The sequence below is a fragment of the Schistocerca cancellata genome, chromosome 1 (genome assembly GCF_023864275.1).
Source record: "Schistocerca cancellata isolate TAMUIC-IGC-003103 chromosome 1, iqSchCanc2.1, whole genome shotgun sequence".
Lineage (NCBI taxonomy): Eukaryota > Metazoa > Arthropoda > Insecta > Orthoptera > Acrididae > Schistocerca > Schistocerca cancellata.
The window spans coordinates 418,240,631-418,266,348 of record NC_064626.1 but is presented as its reverse complement, the minus strand read 5'-3'; the positions used below and the strand labels follow the sequence as shown (position 1 = coordinate 418,266,348).

The window sequence follows — 25,718 nt, the reverse complement described above, 5'->3', positions numbered from 1 at the left end:
GAGTGGTAACGAGCAACGCGACTGAGTAAGGAGACTACTTGATTGATCAGCGACCCTGCCAACTGTAAAACCCTTGTCCCAACAAAGAAGAATGTCGACGGCGGCTGTGTTACATCGCTCTAATGAGCGCTCTGAGCTGGCCCCGGAACGTGCCGACACGCTGGTGTGCGGACCTTTTTGCCATACCCCATACTTTCTTTCTTCTCCAAAGAACCATGAAGGCCGGCCATGAGTTTCTCCAGAATCTGACTCAATGACTAAGCTCCAGAGGTCCTGCAGACAGTGCATAAGGCACAAAACATCCCTACAAAAGCTTTAAATGACCGAACATACGAAAAATTATTGTGATATAATTGTTATAATACTTAGATTTTTTTTACAATCGTATTGACCAACTAGAATCACGATAACAAATTCATTTCCTCTTCTTCCTTTGTTGTTGTTTCCTATTTTTCCACTATTCACTCATTTTCTCCCCATGAAGTCTCTTCCTTTCTTCTGACCATGTTGTTCCCGATTTTTTTATTTCTTCTGCTTTGAAAGCCTTCCAAATTTGGTATTTTGTTCTTAAAACGGTTTCTTTCTGCTATTTCTGATTTTTTGATGTTGTTTCTTTCAAGATCTTTTCTTACTTCTGTAATCCATGCTATTGTCGATTTCTTCTTCCAGAAAAATATGAGTATTTGTTTTGTTAGTCTATTTCCATCCATTCGGTAGAGATGTCCAAAATGGTTAATCTTCGTTTGGCCATTACTTCAGATATTTTCTCTATATTTTTGTAGATTTCCTCATTACTTATTATTTTCCAACCATCTGCAGTTTTCATCGCACCCATTATTTTTCTAATAATCCTTCTTTCCAGTACCTCTAGTTTGTCCATCTTATAGTTCATCGTTAGGCATTCAGATCCATATAAACATTCTGGTCGCACCACTGTGGTGTAGTGTTTTAGTTTTGTTTTTCTAGATATATATTTCTTGTTGTAGATATTTTTGGTCAAACCATATGCTCTTTCCATTTTGTTAATTCTTACATCTGTTGCAGATTTTTCTAGTCCATTCTGTTGTACAGTTTCTCCAAGATATTTAAATTTATTTACTCGCTCTATTTTACCTATTTGTATTTCTATGTATTTTGGTGCATTTTTTATATTTGTCATGAATTTTGTTTTTTCAGCTGAAATTTTGATGTCAGTTCTGTTTGCTAATTTTTCCAGAATGTTTATTTGAGTAACTGCTTCTGTCAGGTTTTCTGAAAGTATTGCAAAATTATCCGCTAAAGCCAAGCAGTGTACCTTAATTCCATTTGTTTTCCTTCCCAGAGTTATTGGTTCAATTGTGTGTTTTTTTAGCTCCGAATTCCAGATCCTTACAATTTTTTCTAGAACACAGTTAAACAGCAAAGGTGATAAACCGTCACCTTGTCTAACACCAGTTTTTATTTCAAAACGCTGAGATACTTCTCCCATAAATTTGACTTTAGATACTGTACCTGTTTTTTTTTTTTTTTAGCGTGGGGACACTTGGCTGCATAGAAGCACTAAGGCAGACAGACACACATACAAGGTGTCTCAAACCTTTCACATCGAAATTATGCATATGGTAGAGGAACCAAAAGGAAGTACCTTGACATGAAGAACTAATAACCATATATGAATATTTAATTTTTGCTGACGCAAACATTACAGTAAGGTGACAGCCATGGGGTTGCGAAATGGACATATACTGATGGCGGTAATATCGCGTACGCAGGGTATAAAAAAAGGCCAATGTATTGAGAGTTGTAATTCGTACTCAGGTGATTCATGTGGAAATCCTTCCGACGTGATTATGGCCGCACGGCGGGAATCAACAGCTTCCAACGCGGAATGGTAGTTGGAGCAAGACGCATGGTACATTACCTTTCGGAAATCGTTAGGGAATTGAATATCCCGAGATCCACAATGTCAAGAGTGTGCCGAGAATACTACATTTCAGGCGTCACCTCTCACCACGGACAACGCCTTCACATGACGACTAAGAATTGCGGCGTTTCCTTAGAGTTGTCAGTGTTAGCAGACATGCAACACGGCGTGAAACAACCGCAGACATCAATGTAGGAACTATGACGAATGTATCCGTTAAGACAGTGCAGCGAAGTTTAGCGTTAATGGGCTATGGCAACAAAAGACCGACGCGAGTGCGTTCGCTAAAGTGCTACGTCGCCTGTAGCGCCTTCTGGGCTCGTGACCATATCGGTTGCACCCTATACGACTGGAAAACCATAGGCTGATGAGGTGACTGCCGTTTTCAGATGGTAAGAGCTGAGCTGTGTTTACATGGAATGGACTGGGGGTTCAGCTAAACCGATCATTGACTGGAAATGGTTATGTCTGTCTACTTGGAGACCATTTGCAGCCATTTTTGAACTTCATGTTTCCCAACAACGATGGAATTTTTATGGATGATAGCGCGTCACGTCACAATTCGCGCTTCGTTTGAAAGAACATTCTGGACATCGAGTGAATGGTTATGTCGCTCAGATCGCCCGACATGAATCCCATTGAAAATTTATGGGACGTAATCGGGATGCCAGTTCGTTCACAAAATCCTGCACCGGCAACAGTTTCGCAATTGTGTATGGCGATAGAGGCAGCATGACTGTATTTCTGAAGGGGATTTCCAACGGCACGATATGAGGTGGTTTCCCATGACTTTTGTCACCTCGATGTGTAGCAATAGCCTAAGTTCATATCAACGGTTCAGACTCTCAATACATGGGTTACAAAATCCTTTGGTAGAACAGAAGTTAGTCATTCAGTCCCGCTGTTTGTGCACGTTGTTTATGATTGATGCTCTATCAGTGCTTGCCATGATGTATTCTTCGATGTGTGCATTTTACAGGCGAGTTTTTGGGTGCTTATTGATGAACCTTCGCCCATACTATCCCGTAAAATTGTAGTGGGCGAACAGTTCTTTCTCGAGAAACTTGGTTATCTCTCGGTGGATTGAATGATCCTTTTTCTCGTAGGTTTCTATCCATGGCATTGAATCTCTTCCAACTAGGCAGACCATCGAATCTCTCACAACTAGGCAGACCATTGAATCTCTCCCAACTGGGCAGACTTCCTTGTGATACTTTTCTCTGTACACTGATGGGCGATATCTATCCATCTCGGGGATTGTACAACTTACATGCAATTACGCACCATACCCAACATACCTGTTAATGGATTAAAACACGAAAGAGTGATGTGTGTGGCTGTGTGTGACAGCCCGGATCGCCAGAACATATCATCATGGATTGTGCAATGGACAGCCGGTCGGGGTGGGCGAGCGGTTGTAGGCGCTACAGTCTGGAACCACGCGACCGGTACGGTCGCAGGTTCGAATCCTGCCTCGGGCATGGATGTCTGTGATGTCCTTAGGTTAATTAGGTTTAAGTAGTTCTAAGTTCTAGGGGACTGATGACCTCAGCAGTTCAGTCCCATAGTGCTCAGAGCCATTTGAACCATTTTGTACAGTGGACACATATGTAACAAACAGACGGAGAAAGGTGCATGTTGAGAGCCAAAGTCTTACATGACGTAACAAGGGATAGGATATTGTGTGATGTATTGAACAAAATAAGTCAGGAAACTACATAATTACGAGTCAGAATAGTATCTGACAGGGAGACACTAAAAAGATAGAACCCAAAGAACGTTGCAGGAATACCGCCGAGAGGAAAGAAAACAGGGACCGACAAGAACGTGTAGCGATGGACTATGACAATAGCGTGATGGCCTATGAGAATAGTTAGCGATAAGTCAGTTGAACACAATAAAAAAAACCGAAGTTAATTCTCTAAACAATTTACCTAACCAATAGAAATCTATTGAGGCGTACGGGGATGTGGATAAATAGGGGATGCATCCCCCGTCTGACACTCAATGTATGCGCCAAGAGATAAACTATAGTAACCGTCTTTTGTTGGAAGATAATTTTGTTGTTGTTGTTGTGGTCTTCAGTCCTGAGACTGGTTTGATGCAGCTCTCCATGCTACTCTATCCTGTGCAAGCTTCTTCATCTCCCAGTATCTACTGCAACCTACATCCTTCTGAATCTGCTTAGTGTATTCATCTCTTGGTCTCCCTCTACGATTTTTACCCTCCACACTGCCCTCCAATGCTAAATTTGTGATCCCTTGATGCCTCAGAACATGTCCTACCAACCGATCCCTTCTTCTAGTCAAGTTGTGCCACAAACTTCTCTTCTCCCCAATCCTATTCAATACCTCCTCATTAGTTACGTGATCTACCCACCTTATCTTCAGCATTCTTCTGTAGCACCACATTTCGAAAGCTTCTATTCTCTTCTTGTCCAAACTAGTTATCGTCCATGTTTCACTTCCATACATGGCTACACTCCATACAAATACTTTCAGAAACGACTTCCTGACACTTAAATCTATACTCGATGTTAACAAATTCCTCTTCTTGAGAAACGCTTTCCTTGCCATTGCCAGTCTACATTTTATATCCTCTCTACTTCGACCATCATCGGTTATTTTACTCCCTAAATAGCAAAACTCCTTTACTACTTTAAGTGTCTCATTTCCTAATCTAATTCCCTCAGCGTCACCCGACTTAATTTGACTACATTCCATTATCCTCGTTTTGCTTTTGTTGATGTTCATCTTATATCCTCCTTTCAAGACACTGTCCATTCCGTTCAACTGCTCTTCCAAGTCCTTTGCTGTCTCTGACAGAATTACAATGTCATCGGCGAGCCTCAAAGTTTTTACTTCTTCTCCATGAATTTTAATACCTAGTCCAAATTTTCTTTTGTTTCCTTTACTGCTTGCTCAATATACAGATTGAATAACATCGGGGAGAGGCTACAACCCTGTCTTACTCCTTTCCCAACCACTGCTTCCCTTTCATGCCCCTCGACTCTTATAACTGCCATCTGGTTTCTGTACAAATTGTAAATAGCCTTTCGCTCCCTGTATTTTACCCCTGCCACCTTCAGAACTTGAAAGAGAGTATTCCAGTTAACATTGTCAAAAGCTTTCTCTAAGTCTACAAATGCTAGAAACGTAGGTTTGCCTTTTCTTAATCTTTCTTCTAAGATAAGTCGTAAGGTCAGTATTGCCTCACGTGTTCCAACATTTCTACGGAATCCAAACTGATCTTCCCCGAGGTCGGCTTCTACCAGTTTTTCCATTCGTCTGTAAAGAATTCGCGTTAGTATTTTGCAGCTGTGACTTATTAAACTGATAGTTCGGTAATTTTCACATCTGTCAACACCTGCTTTCTTTGGGATTGGAATTATTATATTCTTCTTGAAGTCTGAGGGTATTTCGCCTGTCTCATACATCGTGCTCACCAGATGGTAGAGTTTTGTCATGACTGGCTCTCCCGAGGCCATCAGTAGTTCAAATGGAATGTTGTCTACTCCCGGGGCCTTGTTTCGACTCAGGTCTTTCAGTGCTCTGTCAAACTCTTCACGCAGTATCTTATCTCCCATTTCGTCTTCATCTACATCCTCTTCCATTTCCATAATATTGTCCTCAAGTACATCGCCCTTGTATAAACCCTCTATAATTTTAGGTAGCATAAAATCAAGGAAGCTGCGCATAGGAATGCCCTGTAGACGGCTGCTCTTAGTTCACACGTTTCTTGCGCTGATACCATGACGTGATACTCTGATTTGCTATAGATAATAAAAACAACGTTGTCTTAATCACCAGGATTCAAAAGGAATTAGTTGTTACAGTGCTCCATTAATGAGAGGATTTAAAATAAAATAGGTGTGTCAGATTAAGAGAGAAATTTTATCATGAGTTTTAGAAATAAAGCATTAGATGTATTATACAGGGCGTTAGGCGTACAGATACAGATTTATAATGATTGGTATCTTAAAATGTGCCCACTTCAGTGCGTGAGTTGTTTTTTCTCTGCGTCTAACAGGTTTCCACGTAATTTACAACCTGACATTTTCCGCGCTGTTATAACTACATCTGTCAGTATAGACAATCCATTTTGCGCCCAAGCAGCCACACTTCAGTACCTGACCTGCTGAAAAGGCGAAAATAAATATTCGTAGCTTGCTTGTGCCACGCATGCTTGGAGGCACTAACCAACCTAAAAACATACTAATCGCAATAGATACATATACCTGCCAAATTTTCCGGTATTCCCAGATGATTTCCAGATCTTGGGGTAGTTTTTCGGTTTTCCGAATGAACATCGTTTTCTTCCGGATTTTCAACTCCCGGGCTTGTTCCCGCCCTCTGCATTCATATCGCATTTGAGTTTTGACTTTCGATCAAAGCTGCTGTTCTGAGATTGGAGTGTTTGAAATTCGACTGAAAGTCGACCGATAATATTACCGACAATGCCTTTTCGCAGTATATCGCTGCACTTTTGTCATTAGCTCAGACCAACGGCCTTAGCGCAATGGTAACACCGGTTCCCGTCAGATAACCGAAGTTAAAAGCTCATTTTTGTGTATCGTGTGAGCTGTTCCCAATGTTAAGTGACGACAAATGAACACTCGTCAGCAAGTAACTTGTGTAAGTACCTAACTTCAGAGCTCGAAAATAGTGATCTTAGAATGTAGCCTATATTATGTGTGTTAACATTATTTATAGTCTTTTTCGGTGTAGTCTTTTCTCGCTATGTTTGAACAACTTGCGACGCACGCACGCATTAAGTTTTTGCGATTTAGGATCTTCTGCATTTCTGCTTTTGAAAGTTGGCAGGTATGGGTGCAATTATTAGCCTGAAAAAGTAGTACATAGTGATGCATAGTGTACGTTGTTCCGTAGTTGTCCTCAGTCAAAAGTACAAATATCTGCGGTCATGTTCTTAACACACTGTATAACGCACATTAGCAATTAAAGTCAGGGAAACAGTGATGCACGATGCGGTTGTGAAGCAATTTAGCTATGTCTGATCTGGACGTACGGATGTGCGTCTGCTGATATCAGGACGTTAGGCATAAGAAGAGTTATACGAAGTTGCTTGTAGCCGATGAAAGACATTGCCACACACAGATCAGGAAATTTTATGTGTCCTAACTTTTATGAGGACTAATAAAACTTTGGAATATACATTATCGGTTGTTGTCAGCTTTCTCTCTACAACATAGTTTGCCTGTAATATAATCAGGAATTCTCTTCCCTGACTGGAGACCGTAATAGCAGTTTAGCTGACAATTAAGTTTGAATCTGTATTGACGAAGGAGGCATTGTTCTGGAGATGCAGTACGCAAAAGACGCTTCCCGGTGCTTCTGTACCTGGCTGAGGTGAGAGTTGGTGCGAAAACACTTGCGGTGGCGCAGCATCTAGTAGGCACAGCTTGCAAGTATCGTCGCATTTCGCAGAATCGGCGCGATGTTCAGCAGATGAATGCGTCGAGTTTCCTTGCTGCTGCTTGTGCTCATTACATCCGCTGTAACTACGACAGTGCGATCGATATATATCTGAACGACAACATTTGAACCAATAATGGGACACGTTTGTAATTTTGGGATATTGCGCGCGCGCGGGCGCACACACACACACACACACACACACACACACACACACACACACACAAGCGCGCGCGCGCACACAGCCCTTATACCAAATGCTGGGAGCGCCCTTCACTGGCATCGGTGCACAACTCTGCTCATTCCACCATACTCAGCAATGTTCTGTGACGTGTATCCTCGCAAACGTAGCTTATTTCGTCTGTAATGGTTTTACGGAGTTCTGCAGTTGTCCGTGGTCTACTCTCGTACACTCGGCTTCTAAGATACCTCCACAAGAAAATGGGGGTGGGGGTGAGACACGTTGCTCCCTCTTGTTGGAAGTAGCCGCCTGTAAGTTCGACGTCATCCAGCTGCTCGATAAATATATTGAAAATGCCCGTATAAATTGTAGTGTCTACGGTCGTATCATAGAGTATCGGGCCAGCAATCCTAAAAGCTGACACCGCGCACCACGCTCCAACGTTTTCATTACACAATGGTGTTTCGTGAATGACCTGGTAGTTTACACCAGCCCAGTATCTGCTGTTTTGTGTGTTGATGTAACCTGACAGATGGAACCATAATTAAAACAAATTATGGAGAGAATTTCTGGAGGTTGAATAATAAATAAGGAAAACCATCGACAGTAACGCATTCTTTCCTCAAGATCTATTTCTTGCAATGCTTACATCATGTGTACTCTGTATAGTCACAATGCCGATTTCTTCGCAGCTCTCTGACAAGCGCCACACGAAATGGCTGTCTCCTGACTCGTTCGAGCCAACGATTTTCTTAGTTTGTTCTCCGAGCGTCTTCGAACGTTATCAGTAAACACTGCTTTCAATGATGGTCTATGTTTAGTCCTGTCTTTCGCTGGCTCTTTACTATTTGCTTTGTTCTATTATTACTCGCGTAACAACTAATATAAGAGATAAAATATGTTGCTACGAAAAGAGCCCGAAATACCTTTTAGTGATGCTGTGCCGTGCCTTTCTTTGGATCATTAATTTTCAACAAAACAAAATAGATTATGTTCTTATTGTTCTGGATCTGGCTTAAAGGAACATTTTTTTTCGTTACTGTAACTCACCGTAAAGTTCGTATCTTCCTTACTTTATAGTTATTGAAAAGGTTAATGAAAATTATTCGTTATCAATACTGATGTTACAGCACGCAGTGATTGTTCAACATCAAAATTTTGCCGTGGATTTTTGTTAACAGTAAAACACCAATAATTACCACGACTAATACGAGTACATGAGACTATTGTCATAGAAAAAGATGTTTTTACTATAAGGTTTGCCAGACCAGAACTATGCACAGCAAGATTTCTGTTATGGAGGTAATTATCTTTTTGCACTGTTGATAATATATTATCAGCAGCCCGCGTCAACCTGTAAAACACATCATAAAATCTGCTGCTCTGCTCTGCAATTCCGAAAGCTGAAAGAAATAATTTTACTTCACTATTACCTCCCCACTTCTTTGCGGTATGATAGATTTCATTTAATGCAGTTTGAATGCGCCGCGGCAGCGGCTCGTTCGGTCGTAGCGCAGCTCTGCACCACGAATAATATTTAAATAACTGAAAATGTCTTAAAGGGATAGGATAAAATACCAGGCAAGCTTATTACAAATCATAATGCAAGGTTTCACTAAGTAACTCTATTCCAAACATTTAAACAAATCAATTAATTACACACCTTTCCAAGGCTATGTCTAATGGCGTCCCTCTCACAATGTTGACAAAAGAATGCTACGCTAGCGTACAATATGACGTCACAGGCTCTTCCTACTCACGTAACTCCAAGAAGACGATAGAGAAATTAATGTTCGTTCTGTACTGTTTATAGTAGTCACATATTCTCATCTTTGTTTGATATTTAATAAGTATCGTCTGTGGCGGTTTCAGTACTCGCCGACACAGATATTATCTAAATAAAAAAAAAAGACAGTACATAATTCTATACAAGAACAAAACATGACACACAATGCTTTCTCTTTATTACATAATGTCTTTTGCTAAGAGACGTTACATGTCACTGTTTAGTACGACAGTTGTCTCCGGCTTTTAATTGTTGCCTTGAGTGGAACATTACGCACATTGAATTCTCTCCGAAATGCCCGTTCTGTTGTAACTGACGAGTCTTGTCTTCCAATATGTTTTCAAAGTAAAAGCATACTGCATGTTTGTGCCAGCTAAGTACTGCTGGCGAATCACTGATTTGCTCGTTATTGTTAAGCGGCGTGAATAACACTCAGACGAGGCTACGAACACAGCATTCTTATATCGCACGCCATTATATTTCGCTCTGTGGAATTCGAACGTGTGTATTTTGTAATGGAAGCCATCAAACCTATATTCAGGACAGTGGAAATTAAAATGGCCTGTGGTGCATCTCCTGCTTCCAGTCGGCACGTTTGACATCCAACCCCCCACAAAAAAAAACTCTCAGTTAATACTGGGTGCGATTATTTGTGACCGGGAGAATAAGAACTCTTCAGAAAATTTGCACTCTTTATTGCCTAATTGCCTATTAGCTAATAACTTTCTCTTTTGCGTGACAAAATTAAATACAGGGAACATAAAACCAGTAATGGTGACAGACAAGCAAGACAGTACACATTTCTTCAGTCCTTAGGTCCCAGCATTTTTTCTCTCTATTCTTGTTACAGCTTTACATGCCCGTGCTTTCTTTTCTGCGAAAGAATTTATCACCTCATCAAAGTCTGTCAAACGTTTTGCTAAATGAAAACTCAAAATGTTGTCTAATACTGTAATCGATGTTGATGAGTATAGACATAGAGCCCAAGACTGGTGTGGTTTCTACTTTATTACGTCTATTTTTTCACTATCTGCTAGATAAAACGAAATAGATCTTTCTAATACTGCAGCGATTGTAACACGTGCCAAATAATCGAGACTGTTTTGGCACAAATGGTCATTTTTATCTACCCCATTTACGTAAATGACACGACAGAATACAATTGACTAAGTGCTAATATCAAATGCCTATTACGCCTACTTCAAGCAAAAAGTTTTATGTTAGGAAATAGTTTCACATTTCGTTCATACGCTCCAGTTTCTCAAGCACGAGGTCGAAGAGTAGTAGAAGTACGAAATTTTTATACAAGTTTGGAATCGTCATATTCTTCCAGATATTTGTGTGATGTCCCCGTTCCTTTTCCTTCCTCGTTGTAACAAACAATCTTGTCGTCACTAATCCTGTAACTATTCCTGTCCCTGTCAAAACTTTTTTCTCCGGTTAACTTCGCTAACCCTGCCAGAATGACACGTTCAGTCATCCCGCGTTTATTCTCCGGTTAGGCGTTACTACGTGTTCGTACGAGAACAGAACTTCAGCGGCTGCTAAACGAGGACTGTAGAACTGGCCCTTAGTAGTGTAGCGAACTGGCAAAAATTTCCTGCCAAAATTTCATTTTCTTGGATACGTCAAGAAGATGATATGCAATCTTTCTTTCGTGTTATTGGTGTTAATCGTTTATTCCCACTCTGTTAGTCTGAATTTATAGATATCGCTAATAATTATACCAACATTGATTATCTGATTTGTTCCATTATATAAATGCTTCATTGGTACACCCAGTCAACCACATAAACCACAGCGATTGGCATTCACCCATTCTCGGGTTTATTCGGCTCAGCTCGTTTAGCCCCGTCCTCTTTTGTCTGCGAGAAAGTTTTTTATTTCTTGATGCAGCGGAGATTCAACTGGCAGAGACATCACGTGCTCTATGCACGCATTCAAAAATCACCTTATGATTTCATTCAGAAATCAACTTAGAATGTGTTCAGAAATGTTCGAAAACCATCGGGGATGCGTTTCAAAATCGTATGAATAATCAGTAGACCAACGTGCGTTGGATGCTAGGCGCTTCTTGAAATTAAGTTATTTTTTTTCTTCAAGAATATGTATTAGGGTGCTCCCTGAAATTGCCGCCCGGGGCAGATACCCCGATTTGCTCTCCCCCCCCCCCCCCCCTCGTCCGTCCGATCTGGATCCGGATCTGCATTTCAGTGACAAATGGCTACAAGAAACAAACCTTCCGGGGTGGCTTTCGAAACAAGATAAATATACCTCATACTGTAAATCATGCTGTGTAAGTAAAAAATGGGCACGTGATACGTTAAATGGTTTGTCTAGAATTTTCCTCTTTCTCACTGATGCTTTGCATAAATAATGAAAGGAACTGGGAGGCAACATAAGGTGAGCAATTAAACATAACAATACAATGTTTTTCGGACGGCCAACAAAACAAACCGCTGTGAGCAATCACGGGACAAAAGGAAGCTAGAGAAAACTTGTCTGTTGGCTGCGGATAAACATGGCCCTTTGTTGTCAGCAACAAATAAAGATGCAATTCTACTGTAACAATTAAATGCGAGCACGAAAATACCTGAAGTCAGCTCTGCAGAAAAGCAGCCCTAGACTACCAATATCGCTGAACACTACTTTCACATAATATTAATGCTCTACCTACGCTACTACAAAAAAAAGGCAGTAATATTGTTCAGTATTTACTCTGGTTCGGAATGTTGGACAATCTCGACGATGCTGTGGTGATAGTTGTTCTGCTCTGTGAAAAGTAGAAAAAAAAGGAATGTGAATTAAAAATTGGTTTAAGAAGTGTCAAAAACTTACGAGAACTTATTCAGAGAAATGGGGCTGAACGAAAAATATATATCATAATCTGCTAGGCGCTGATCGTCCAACATTTGACACATAACTGGAGGCGGTTGCCCCCATGATCAAAAAGCAAAACTCAACAATGAGAGACGTATTTTTATGACGTCAGCGCTCATGTATTCCGCCACGAAGGCTTGTTACTGGCAATTCTTTCGAAGACTAGGAATTTACAACTACAGTTTCACTTCGAAGTATTTGTGACATATTTATGGAAACGTGTCCTGCAATAATAGGTACACCATAGGTTTGTATTCTGGTAAGTAATTTGTTCATGGCTTGCATCATATTCATTTTTTAATATCTCCCTTTGTAGCTGTAGCGCACATTTCCCTGTAGTCACACGATTTCCGACATACAGACAGCGAACACAGAGATGTCCATAACTGCTGCACACGATATACTGGCAAGGATATTGTCAATACTGTCCAAATACAGCACAGTATTTCCAGGCAGCGCAATATATTTCCCAAGTTTTCGATGTGCTCAACATTACTGCGCAACTTTTCGATCTGGCCCCTACATGTTCGGTATTATTGCGTATCCGGAAATACTGGGAAATAATATCAGTCATGTAGGACCCACTAACGGTCATGTGATACAAACCAGCTTTCTATTAACCCTTGCAGTATCAGGGGAGGGGAGGGGCACTTTATGCCCACCTCTTGAAAACGCTGTAATCTACTCAGATTATATTTTAATATTTTTAAAATTAAAATTTATAGTTTTTTATGAATTCATCTACAAGATTCCATACATGCTTCAAATTTTTCAATTAAACTTAACCCAAAAATTTAAGTCTTAGTTCAATAAATGTCGTATTCAAGACCTTACTTACATATCAATATCTGTTTAAAAATATTGTTGGCAGTAAAAGTCAATTACAATGAACAAAATTTGCATTCTTAAAATTTTTTCATGGTGCGCTAAAAGGAATTTTCGGGTTCTGGACCATTTTTACAAATAAGTACCTCTTTAAAAAGTATGTTGTTAACACAATTCAACAACAGTTAATGAATTTTTATTTTTTTAATTTTCTAGAGTGGGCATAATGTTACTCCCCTCGCCCTCTTGATAATGCTCGTTATGGAAAATGCCATGGTATTGCTAGGGCTAATGTTCATCTATGGAGCTGATCATAGCTGTGAAGATCTCACTGGTTCTTGCTTCTTTATTTCCTGCCAATAGTAGGTACGACAATGAGACACGCTCCACTGAGACGCGTCCGTTAACTTTCCTGGACTGCACATGACTGACAATACGGAATACTGCTATTTGTCCGCCAGTTGCTTCAGAAGAATCACATCTCCGAGGCCATAGACTTGATATTGCAGGAAGAGGGGAGAGGAGCGAGTTATCTGTGGCCATGTAGGGAGGAAATGTCGAGGTGATTGATTAGCGCACCTGTCCGTTATCGAGGCGCATGTTATCAGCAGCGAGGCGAGGCGGGCCCAACCCGGCAACAGTCGGTGGGCTGTCGCTGAACGGGTTGCCACGCCGACCACAGGTAAGCTGACGCCGCACTTCCCGTACTTAATTCGCCTCTTCACTATTATCTTATACTCCAATTCCTGTTGGCTGTTATACAATGCCTCTCCGCGCTCACGATTCGTAAAATTGTCGCAGCGTAACTGCAACAATATTTGAACGATTCTTCGCCTATTTCTATAACGTTATTCTGCGAGCGCAGTTCTCGGCACTCATTCGTTTGAAAACCATATATAGTGTCGCCATTTCTCATGGAATCAAGAGAAGAAGCATATCGAGTTTAAGATCAGATATATTTTTCTGTTCGTTGATTCGACGGTTGAAAACCGAAAAAAAAGTTAGTGTGGAAAGTATATTGTTGATAGTTACGCATGTGAAATAATTTCATCTGCTTTGTTACAATAATATTGCATTATTCACCCTGATCTGGTAGCACACTTCTTAGTTGGTAACGTGACTGTCCGTGTAACTTCCGTGCCAAAGGAAGTCGTGCTACTTTTTTTTATTGCATTTGCATTACAATCGCGTAAAATGTTACAGCTTCAAAAATATTCTGCTTTCTTTATTCTCTTACATACGATGTTGTCTTCATAACACTCGGACACTATTCTAGTAAACGAAACATAAATCATTAAAAACAATTTCAGCGGCGAAAGGTGTGTAATTTTATTTTTGTGGTTTGTGGAAATCATCGCAATAATAAGTGAAAACATTCACTTTAATTTCGGTGTAAGACAAGTAACAATGTCTTCACTTCCATCTCTGTATGATCATCACGGAGCATCAGATCTCACAAGGCGCTGCCTGCTTAGGGACTTCATATAAAAAGTTTTGGAGAGGACGTGAGAATGTGTTTCGTTTGCACTATGACATCCATTATGTTTGAATGATATTTACGCCATTTGACTGTACAACTTCTTTATTTTATATTACCGGTTTTGCCATGATTACAGTTGTACATTGAAATGGCGGAAATATTCAAACGGTATTACATGACAGTGGCCCAAAAATATGAAAAGACAATAAACATCGATTATGCTGCTGTTAAATTGAGGAAAATATTTACTTGAATGGGAAATACCAATAAACGCCTGATTCTTTAAAGAATGTGACTAATATGTACAAAACAATTTCAAACGTCTCGTTATTTTTCAAATGAGTCAGTGAATTAAATATTTGACTTCAAGTATGTAAGCGAGAAAAACTTTAGAAAATGATTGGAATTTTGTTTTAAAGGTTGTTGGAAGCCGCTAAATGCTCTTATTATCAAACATTGTATGGATACATTCTAGGTAATTTGCGCTACGTTTTAAGCAAAAAATAATTTTTCACGCATCTCAATGTTCATGGCGTCATATTTCCTGAACTGTGTGTCGTACAGTCATATAACTTTGCAGATACATTTGCTGGCATATGTGGACGCTGTCTGCAAAATGTTTAGCAAATAGTAAAGAAGTTATAAATTAAACCGTCAAGCTTATGCGGCAGTTTTTCTGCGTAAAGAGCGAAAATGTAGTAAGCGACGAACATATTTCCTATCACTTTGCGGGGGTGTTAGCGAGAAAAACTTTCCTGAAGGTTTGAAATATTGTGTCAAGTTTTGTTGCAACCCCCTAAGTGCTCTCATTCTCATGGAAAAATATGAGTATTTGCACGTGATGGGATATGCTGCCTCTAGACTATAGATAGTTCCTAACTATTAACACTCGTCTTATTACGTAAATCCTTTACCATAGGATTTTACCTCTGGATACGGACTTTAGGAAAGCATTATATATTTTTTAAATTAGGTCAATAATTATACGAAGTATTGAAAATTAAATATTTGTTGCCCTGGAAGATGTTAGCTAGGCAACCTGAACTGGTCTGTGTACCAGTTCGAGTTTTCCAGGATCACTTCTGATTAATTCCAGGATGGATTCTTCGACAAAGCATGTTCTGTTTCACATCCTTCTTTAGCTGAGCCAGTTTCTCGTATGTAGTGCTTCACCGTTGAACGGACACAAAGCCATAAACTAAGTTCGATCTGACAAGTCGATAAGAATTGCCATTTTGTGCATGCTGCGGTCAGGCATTTTCCGCGTTTTCTACGGTTGCCTGTCACCCTCACAAAATTACAGCGTATCCCCACCCTCTTCCTCTTCTTCCGGAATCTGGAGTACAGTTCTTGTATATTAGTGAATTCTGGAAGTAAGTAGATAATCATAATTTTTTTGGGACATAATATTTTTTATGTCGCTTGTAAAACTTACTTCTTATGGCATGACGTGGTTCGAAACTGAACAATTAGTGTAAATAAAATAGGCAGTTTCAGTATGTGCCCCCCCCCCCCCCCCCCCCACCGTGAATAATTTCTACAGGCGCCCATTGAGAGTCGATAAACTCTGTGGCGTTGGACGATCTGTTGACTACAGGCTTCTTTTCTTCCTCTCCACCTGTAAATAACTTATGGCACAAAAAAAAAAAAAAAACGAGACATGCCATAACTTCGTATACTGCCAAATGTGTTGCATTAGTGGAAGTCGTCTTCAACGTAGGTCTTCCTTGAGCCCACACGCCTTCATTCGTTCCTTATAATGCTCAAAACTGTTCTGCATTTCGTTTTTAGTGAGCGTGCACCGAAGCTTAGAAGCCGTTTTTGTCTTCTGCTGCAGTAAATTGTCACAGCCTCAGGAAAAGTTGTAAAGATAATGCAACATTGAGAAACAACTGCGCGCTAATATGCCACGACATAAGACCCAGTGGTGTGGGAAGCGCTTCTAAATGTCTGGCCAAATTTCTTCACTGCGACATTTTTACAACCAAGTGGTGAAATTTATTTTCAGCACGATCATTATTTGCTAAATTTAGTGACGACTTCCTCTGCATGTGACGTATAAAACACAAGCCTATCTCATGAATTTCGGCTACATGTCTTTACTAACGTAGCAAAAGCTAACCGGCATTGATTTCTGATCGTTCCTTTTTTGTAAAAACATCTATATTTCAAGAACAAAAATACATCAGTCTGATAAAGTACAACAAACTGAGGAAACAAAATAATTTTTTTAACGTTTTCTACACTTGATCGCTGATGGTGTCGCTCAGATCCCAATCTCATTACTTTTATTTCTGTTCAAGCTGCGCTATTTCGCATAGATAACTGGTTCAATCAATAAAAACTGACTTGTTTCCACGCACACCTCGGATTTACCAAGTATTACTTTATTCGTAGCTCTTACGGGTAGTTAGAGGCAGTTGTAGCAGATAACTGGTTAAGTGAGATAAATTCGGTCTGAATTGATTTTGGGTTTGAATATCTCTGTACCATGCGGCAGCAGTCATATAATCGCACTTCCTCTCCTGCACCTTCCTGCTTATTGTTCTTCAGTATTCTCCTTGTGACTTTGATGATCAAGTAATAGCGCCATAGGAAACCAATTTCACTAAAATGTACGCAGAAACAGAAGTAAACTCCATGAAATCATAGGACGAACATTCGTTATGTAACGTTTCCAAGAGCAGAGTCGATACTTCTGGTCCAGGTTAAACCCTCGATTGTCCTCGCCAGACTGAGTGCACCCCACTCCGGTCTTCCTACCAAGATAAATTCCTTATCGGTTCCAGGAATCTAACCTGGATCACTGTTATGTCAGAATTACCAATGAGCCACGGAGTGGGAGCCAAATCCAGAATCTGATTTCCCAAATTATTCCGTAACAGTTTTAATGCAAACCGTTTCCAGCAGCGTTGGTTCTGCATCGAATTATGATAACGTGCCTTGTCTGATATATGACAAGCATATTCTCTATTTTTATTACGCAAGACTGTACATCGTAATTGTATACCACTGTTGACCTCTCGTGCCAGCATAATCGACTGAACGAGTGGCTGTGCAGCGGCGACAGGGTTGTAGGCTATCACCGATGTTGTTCAGTCTGTATATTGAACAAGCAGTAAAGAAAACAAAAGAAAAGAATGGAGTAGGGATTAAAATCCACGGAGAAGAAATAAACACTTTGAGGTTTGCTGATGACATTTTAATTCTGTCAGACAGCAAAGGACCTGGAAGAGCAGTGAACGGAATAGACAGTGTCTTGAAAGGAGGATGTAAGATGAATATCAACAGAAGCAAAACGAGAATAATGGAATGTAGTCGAATTAAGTCGGGTGATGCTGAGGGAATTAGATTAGGAAATGAGACATTTAAAGTAGTAGATGAGTTTTGCTCTTTGGGGAGCAAAATAATTGATGATGGTCGAAGTAGAGGATATATAATGTAGACTGGCAATGGCAAGGAAAGCGTTTCTGAAGAAGAGAAATTTGTTGACTTCGAGTATAGTTTTAAGTGTCAGAAGGTGTTGTCTGAAAGTATTTGTATGGAGTGTATGGAAGTGAAATATGGACGATGAGTAGTTTAGACAAGAAAATAGAAGCTTTCGACATGGGATGCTACAGAAGAATTCTGAAGATGAGATGGGTAGATCACGTAACTAATGAGGAGGCACTGAATAGAATTGGGGAGAAGATGAATTTGTGGCACAACTTGACTAGAAGAAGGGATCGGTTGCGCGGAGGGTAAAACTCGTAGAGGGAGACCAAGGCATGAATACACTAAACAGATTCGGAAGGACGTCGGTTGCAGTAGGTACTGGGAGATGAAGAAACTTGCACAGGATAGAGTGGCATGGACAGCTGCATTAAACCAGTCTCTGGACAGAAGATCACAACAACAACATTTTCAATACAATTCACAGTGATACTCGTTTTTAAACAAACGTAGTAGGAACAAAAATCCAATATCCGTATTAATTATGTTACCAAAACAATGTATTTGAGACTAATACCTCCAAAGATGTACAATGTAAACGGTGGGAGTGATACTACATCGTTACAGTAGCTCAAAGCTTACTTGCAGGTACATCATTCCATAGTTTTGAATGTACTATACACTATCATTCGCTCAGGAGGACTCATTACATCAACTAGTACGTCTATCCATGCAAGATCACTTTCCGCTGCCTAAATAAATACAGTTAAACTAATTTAGTTTCATTATTTATTATGATCCATTTACCACCTGAAGATGACGGTGATTCATGTCGTCGTACAAAACTGAAAAACTCCTCACCGTCAAGACAAACACTGAGCTTCCGCTCGCGGAACATTGTTTCCAATCATTTGACCGGCCAAGCCTCGGATCGCAGCCTATGAAGCCGTCACGTGACGTCAGCGTAGCAGTAGCAGTAACCACACCAACAAAGCTGGTAGTTCTTCTCAATGGCGACGTACCGCGCCACACTGTGTGGAGGCTCGGGCGCTGCAGGAAAGCCTCGTGAAGGCGCCCAGACTGTTTGTATGTGCTCCTTAATTCTGGACAAGCAGTCTAACAATAGTAGCAATGAGAATAATGGGGGCAAAGCGGATAGTGCCCTAAAGGAAACGCGAAGTGCGTGCTGCTGCGGCAGATTGGGAAGCCCTGCTAACATTTGGGGCCCACAATTCGAACAGGAGTCACTGGTACATTCTCTCGGGCACACAAAGTAAGGTGTATTGGGGAATTCTGAATCGAATGACCAAGTCCACTGACCAGGACCCTAAATTCCCGTGCTCAACTTTAACGCAGATTACCATTTGATTTTAGTTTCAACCCTCGGGGGGGGGGGGGGGGGGGGGAGCGCGGCGTCACACCCCCCCCCCCCCCTAATCCGCCCGTGCCTATGGGCCACAGAAAGTAGGCTGCTGTGGCTTAATTATTATGACACTTCAGCAACAGTGACTCTTTCACGCCCTATGTGACGCCCATGAGCCGAGATAGCGTCACCAGTAATTTTCCTGACGCCAGATAGCCCACACTGCGATAACGGAGCACTTCTCTGCAGCGTGTTTACCATCAAGGTGTCCAGCAAGGCACCTCCAAATCCAACGTTACTGAAGGCCGTGACGTGGATTTGGAACAGTTTTAGAATTCAAGAAACTACGAGGGGACTTAAAAAGTGTACTCACTATTAAGACAGGCCAAATAACTTTTATTGAATGCAGCACTACACTTCAGACATGTCATTGTTTTCCAACATAGTCCACAAGTCCCTGTAAAACAATCGTTCAATTCTTCGAGGACAGAAATCCATTCCTTGGTCACGGAGCCATTCGCGAACGTGGACGTCCTCATCGTTGGCAGTTGCAGATCCCTCCCTCGCGGATGTCCTCCAAGCTTGCCTCGCATGGTGTAAGATCTAGAATGTACAGAAGATCATTGCAAACTTCCCATCGAAAACGTTCGAGCTGAACTTGGGTTGTACGCACAGTTTCGAATGTTGAATTGTCGTGCGAGAGAACAATTCCTTTTGTAAATACATAAAACTGCAACCAGTCACTTTTTTGAACAGTTATTTATTATTCCATGAACCGGTTTTCGAACCTTTTCAGGTTCCTCTTCAAATGGTTTTCTGTAAGTTACATCACTATTTCTAGCATAGTGCTGGGTACTGGCTCTGTGACAAGAAGATGGAATATGCTTTAATGTTTCGCCGCGAGTATTGTTTATCTGTGTACATGGATGCAAAATTTTACTTTTGTACTTACTACGTCAGTATGTGCGGCTTTCATTTTGATGGCGAGGTGTGTGTAACTCACTTCTTACACAATCTATGTGCATTTTCACTGTAATAGCGAAACTTTGTTGGTATCCAGCATGGCTGGAAAGGTTCGAAAACCGGGTTCATAGCATAATAAACAACAATTCAAAAAAAGTGACGGGTTGCAGTTTCGTCTATTTACATTCAATTAACAGCCACGGATTCCTTTGCTTAATTTTCACGCGACTTATTCTTAATTGCACTGCGAGACCAATGTCAGTGCTGCACAGTACGAATAGGCGGTAATGGCTACGCCGTTGCCATAAATGCTGTGTACGCAACTCCTTCACAGACAGGCCCTGATCTGTCGTGGGGGGGACAAACAAACCGGGGTATATGCCCCGGGCGGCAATTTCATATTCTTGAAGAAGAAAATCTTTCTTCACAAAGCGCGGCCAGTTCTATTCTCGGAATAGCGCGGAAAACGCGTTGTACGAACACTTAAAAATGGGTAACCAGAGAATAAACGCGAGAAAACTGAACCGGCGGTTCTGGCAGTGTTAGTGAAGTTAACTGGAGAATAAGTTTTGACAATAGCACGAATAGTTACATAATTAGTGACCACAAGATTGTTAGAACGCAGGAGGAGAAGAAACGGGGACATTACACGCATCATGTGGAAGATTATTATTCCAAATTCATATAAAAATTTCGTAGTATAACATCGGGATCTATGTTTGAAAAACTGGGGAATATGAACGAAATGTGACACTATTTCCTAACATAAAACCTTTTGCCTGTCGTGGGCATTTGATATTGATACTTCGTGAGTTATGTTCTGTAATGTTATTTATGTAAATGAGATACATAAAAATGACCATTTGTGCCAAAACAGTCTCGCGTGTTTGGTGTATGTTACATCTGCTGCAGTATTAGAAAAAATGCCTCTTTCGTTATATCTAGCAGACAGTGACAAAATAGGCGGAAAGAAATCCAGAAGCCACGCCAGTCTTTGGTACTATTCGTATTAACAGATTTTTCAGTATTAGACAACGACATTTTGGTTTTTCATGTAGCAAAACGTTTGACAACTTTGATGAGGTAATAAGTTCTTCGCAGAAAGGAAAACGCGTCGTGTAGCAAGATTAGAGAGAGGGAAAAAAAAGTGCTCGGGCCTAAAAATCGAAGAAATGCGTTCTGTCTTGCTTGTCTCTTGTCTATACTGGTTTTGAGTTTCCTGTACTCAGTTTCATGTCACAAATAATCCCACCTAATATTAGATGTGAGACCGTTAAGGGCGGGTAGGATGTAAAAAGGCCGCCTGGGAACAGGAGAGGCACCATAGGACATTTTAATTTCCACAGTTCTGAATATAGGTTTGTTGGCTTCCATTAAAAACTATAGGTTTGAATTCCACAAAGCGAAATACAGTGACGTGCGATAGAAGAATGCTGTGTGAAGAGGCGTGGCACTGCACTTTACCCCACTTAAGACCGAATAACATGTCTTAACTTTTCCAGGAACGTATACATGTTTTATATATCATGTTTTATGTATCAAACTCTTTAGAAAGAAGTGCGCTACAAAGTGAACATATTAAAAAAAAAAAAATCGAAATGTTTGACGTCATATCTCAAACATACGGGTGGGAGGGGGGGCACCACTATAAAGTTTTTACTCCGGTTCGGTAATATTGTAGATCCGAGGACTGTTCACAGCCTTCCCTCCTGACGGTACAAATTTGCATTTTATCCGCGGAGGTGAAGAGATGTTTGTCCATTCCATACATGCTCTTTGTTGCAAGTGTGAAATAACTGACCCACGTCTCACCACCCGTAATGAGGCGGCCTAGAAAATAATTGCCTTCTTGTAGTAAGGCTCAAAAAAGTTCAGGGACGCAATAAACCAAATCGCGTTTGTGTGCAGATAGGATGATCGCGGAAGCCAGCGTGAGGGCAGTTCCCTATACTGCAGACGATCTCGCACGATGGAATGGACACTGCCTTTTGAGATGCGCATCTGCAGAGCAATGTCCGCGATTGCTGGAAATCAGTTCCTCAATTGCCAGGGCGTTGTCGTCTGTGGTCAATGGCCTTTCTTCCCGAACAGAATCACCCACGCCGCCTGTGCGACCTTGGTCAGATTGTTGGTACCATTTCACTATGGCTGGTCCATGTACTGCCATAATTTCACAGGGAATCTGTATGCAATTTAGATGGTTTTCCCACAGGAATCGTACTGTCTCGTACTGTATCTCTGGTGTAAGTCTCTAGTTGCTGCGCCATTTCGAGCACACACTATGATGCAACTGTTATCCGTATCGCAAATGAATTGTGCCTGCAGGAAACCCAAAACATGTAACACACTTCTGACAGTGCGCCATTCCGGTTGTGCAGTGTATGTAACTTACCTCTTGGAGTCTCCTCTTAAATAGGTCGCTAAGAGAGGCTGGTTAGGGATCAGCCAAAGCCTTTGATCCAATATATCGTGAAATTCTTCTAAGAAAGAGGGCTGAAAAACATGTAGGTGAAACTCTAGTTAGAAAATCGCTCTCAAATAACAGAGATCAGACATATGGCAAAAATGAACTCCAAGCTTATCACTCAAAACCTTTCTCATTAATCCATGGTGTACCACAAGACTCAATTTTAGGTACTTTCATATTCTTTGTTTTCATAAATGACTTCCCTTAACATGTTCGACACTCTGAACTGGTCCTGTTTGCAGATGACACCAATGTATTGATTGAAGGTGAAAATGAAAAAGCTCCTAGTCTGTATGCGAAAGTCATAAATGAAAAGATTCCAGAGTGGTTTGTGAGGAATAAGCTACTAATAAACTCTCAAAAAAACAGTCACAATACACATCCGCACACAGCAAAATAAAATCCATTAAAACCAAATACATTTATGGGAAACCAAAAAGTTAAGTGTCACTGAAACAAAATTTCGTGGCGTTTACTTACAAGGCATCTTAAATGTAAATCCCACATCATATCCCTAAATTCTTAACTATCCAAAACGACCTATGCAGTGAGAACTGTATAGAAAACAAGTGCTGAAACTATTAGAAACAGTTAGAGCAGTGTATTACGCTCGCATACATTCCCCATCAAGGTTGTTATGTATGTAATAAAGAGCATGCTAAAAAAGGAATTCAAAATAAATCTGTACCTGAATACCAAACAAGATCAAGTAGTGACATACACAGAAATCATAGTTATACCACCGTGTACAAGTAAGTTGTAGATCACTCAGGATCACAATTATTTAATAGGCTGCCAAGTCACTTAAAGGCCATTAACAAAATACATACCAATATCTTTAAAATATCCGTAACTTTGTATCTTAAAGAAAACTGTTTTTACTCAGTATCACAGTATCTAAACTGAATCTGTAAATATACTGCACATCTGATGCCAAGAAGCTCTCTCCTGGAAAATATGTACATACAAGTAGTGTAAAATGAGACAGCAAAAATGCCAATTGCATTAAATATACTGTATTGCATTGTATTAAATGTTAAGCATATCCCATTTAGCAAAAGAAAATTATGTGAAATGCCCATGTAAAGAATTTTGTGTGTTGTAAAGTATGCTTGTACAAACATCACAAAAAGTAACCTTAGCAAATAATATTCAGTGTAACAGTGTTTAAACTAATGAAACTTTGTCCGACATGGGGTATAATATATGCACGTCATAGGTTTCAGGACATAAATAAAATATAAAATAAATAAATGGATCATTAAGACAACACCACCACCCGTGCTTGTCAAACACAAGAAAAAGCAATCAACCGCGACCTTGCAGCAGAAACCATTATGTTGCTCCCTCTTAGCGCCAGAAGTAAACCAGTCGGGACTGCTGGATTAGGATTTGTAATTCAATATTCACACATACAGTCCAGTATCTCAACTAGTGCACAATGTGACCTGGCATATCTACGAGTAACTGCATTCAGAACCTGATGACGCCAGTGAAACATCACCTCGCCTTTTCATTTCACATAACTTTTGCTTCACAACTGTAATTTCATTTCACCTAGACCAGTATTGAACAAGGGCTCATAAAACAATTAGCCACCAAAGAGTGGGAATTATCTTTTTTTTATGGAACCATGGTATTTTTAACATCAGTCAAAAGGTTTTTTTCTGTAAAGAATGTTAATGTGTATGAGACCAGTACAAGAAACTGTGGGGTAAAAGTATGCTGATTATAGGCATTTTTATTTTATGCGAGTGCTTGAATGTCATGCCACCCAGAAGCTTATTCCACCTTCTGTCAAGAGTGGCATAACCATCATGTATCGCTTGCCGTAGTTCTCATGGTGAAGGTGTAAGTGGATGTCATCCTAGTGATACTGAAGTTGTGAAAATATGTTGGATAAATGTAATGAACCACTGATCAGTGTTTGCCCAAAAGAAGATAAATTATCAGTATCTTTAACGTGCAAAAATTATTTGAGGTGAGAAACGTAGGCACTTAATATTTTATAGTACAACCAGTTTCCCTAAATCAGCACCAAGTGAGGATGCACAGTTGTAAAACTCTTAGACTTCCATTCAGCAGCACAGGAGTTAAATCCCTGTCTGGTCATCCATATTTAGGTTTCCATGATTTCTCTATATTTCTTAAGGCAAATGATGGGTTGTATCTTTTGAAAGGGGACTCATCCTTTTATCAGTGTTTATGTATCTCATAAAAATCCATCAGAATGGTTCACATTTGATTAGAATTAATGCCAAGACATTCATAGGATGATGCATCTGAACTTTCAACTGCTGTTCATGTATTGAGTTAGAATTTTTTGAACCCTGAATGTGGATTGTGTATCTCTTTCATATCACTGAAATAAGAGTATCTTCATATTAGTATCCTCAAAAGGTCTTTTGTACTCCACGTAGTGACTCTGCTGTGCACTTCACTGATTTGAAGTGTTGCAACAGAAATGTGTTCATGCAACTCTGTAGTAAAGCATCCATTTCCAAATGCAGTTTTGTGGGTCATCCCATCCCTCACTTCAGACAATTGATTGAGAATATAAATGTATAAGCTGCATATTTGTTAGTAATAGTCTGAATTGTTACAACCTTCTTAAATAATGCTGTTTCCTAATTATAACCATTTCATAGTGTTGAAGCAATTGCAGTGTTGACTTCTTAGCCTTGAGAGACCAGAAAAATGAGACAAAGCTGCAAAGGCTGCTTGTGTCTGTGTATATGCGGATGGATATCTGTGTGTGTGCGAGTGTATACCTGTCCTTTTTTCCCCCTAAGGTAAGTCTTTCTGCTCCCGGGATTGGAATGACTCCTTACCCTCTCCCTTAAAACCCAAATCATTTCGTCTTTCCCTCTCCTTACCTCTTTCCTGATGAGGCAACTGTTGGTTGCGAAAGCTGGAATTTTGTGTGTATGTTTGTGTTTGTTTGTGTGTCTATCGACCTGCCAGTGCTTTTGTTTGGTAAGTCTCATCATCTTTCTTTTTAGA

The 25,718-nt window shown here is 40.3% G+C and overlaps 1 protein-coding gene across 2 annotated transcripts in view; it reads left to right on the top strand.

Moving 5' to 3' along the window:
* The window catches only part of LOC126175902 (unconventional myosin IC), a 405,132-nt gene that overhangs the window by 302,730 nt on the left and 76,684 nt on the right, over window positions 1-25,718 (top strand). The window contains exon 1 of one of the 2 annotated variants that reach the window (XM_049922974.1): window positions 13,632-13,692. The exons of the other annotated variant lie outside the window; for it this stretch is intronic. The gene's annotated coding sequence lies outside the window, so the exon portion shown is untranslated. Of the gene's footprint in view, window positions 1-13,631; window positions 13,693-25,718 lie in introns of those variants that run through there. 2 annotated transcript variants of the gene reach the window in all.